Source organism: Sinocyclocheilus anshuiensis, unplaced genomic scaffold (genome assembly GCF_001515605.1).
Source record: "Sinocyclocheilus anshuiensis isolate Anshui unplaced genomic scaffold, SAMN03320099.WGS_v1.1 scaffold1460, whole genome shotgun sequence".
Lineage (NCBI taxonomy): Eukaryota > Metazoa > Chordata > Actinopteri > Cypriniformes > Cyprinidae > Sinocyclocheilus > Sinocyclocheilus anshuiensis.
Window position 1 is genome coordinate 296,673 of NW_015542407.1, and position 1,404 is coordinate 298,076.

Here is a 1,404-nt window from a genome sequence, read left to right on the forward strand (position 1 = left end):
TACCCCTACTGTCCACCACAGTGATCCTTAGTATGTATGTGTGTTTCTATGTAAGTTAAAGAACGTGGTATCAAATGTTCACACGTTATAATTTGTTACAGTTTAATACTTCTAAGATGTTATACTATTCCATTCTATTACTGTGATGTTCATTTAATTATTATTATTGTTATTATAGTATTATTATTTTTTTGTCTTTTTGTACATGTATACTAAGCTTTGGCAATATTGTATCATTTACCGTCATGCCAATAAAGCAATTCTGAATTTGAATTTGAGAGAGAGAGAAACAAAATTACTAAAACTTAAACTAAATTTAAATGATTAATAAATACTATAATAGTATATTAATAAAACTTAAATAACACTGGGTCAATCTGAACTCATTATACTTAAGGTAATTTCTCCCAAAGTGCTTCTTTCACATTCATCAGTTCTATTATTTTCAATGTAATTACATTTCGAACAATAGCACACCAAACAAAATTACTATATCACCACATCACCGTCTATGCACGTCTAATGGTGTGTGAAGTTGTTTGCCATTCAGTCATTATATACTGTGGCCCCAGACAACATGTACAGTGCGTTCCAGTTAAAAATGCCTGAAAGTAATTGCATTAGGAAATATCAAAGCAAATGTCATTTAATGTGAAAATAGATGCACAAAAACAATTCTAACAGGATTAGTAACATACAGGATGCTTAGTATATGTGGAATGCATAATATAATAAACAATAGACATTTGTCATGAAGTACATTTACTCTGAAATGAATGAATGTGACACATCTGGATGAGATTATATCCATGTGTTGGTCTCCTGCTGGTGTGTGACAAGTGTGTGTATTCTCATTCAGGACTGTCTGCCCGTCTGCCTGATGTTTGATTTGAAGGACGAGGGAGAGTCTGACCTTCGGAAACTCGCCCAGATGATGCAGAACCTGGGTGTTTTTATCAGCGTCAAACCCAAGGTCAAGCAGACAGCGAAGGTACTGCAGCACAGCTCCCACAATGCACCTGTCACCAAACACAACAAATGCATACTTCTACTGTCTGACTGAATCAACGTCTTGGATCAAGGTTGACTTTCCTGCTGAGTTTTGTTTTGATTTTGCATCATTTTTTGCAGTGTGTGTCTATTTCACAACACTTAGAACATGTCATGGTCATATTTCACCCCATAATTATAAAACAACACTGTAAAAATGTATAATAAAAATAAAAATGTATAATATGTAAAATGTAAAATGCAATATATTTTGTTCATATAAAATGAAATAATATAATAATTAAAACTGATGTCATGTACAAATATATAAAAAATATACAAATATTTTATATATATATATATATATATTTATTTATTTATTTATTTATTTATTTTTTATATATAGTATTTATA

At 30.8% G+C, this 1,404-nt stretch overlaps 1 pseudogene; it reads left to right on the plus strand.

Annotated features, from left to right (window-relative positions):
- Positions 1–1,404, plus strand: part of LOC107693055 (protein bicaudal C homolog 1-A-like) — a 24,337-nt pseudogene that overhangs the window by 11,805 nt on the left and 11,128 nt on the right.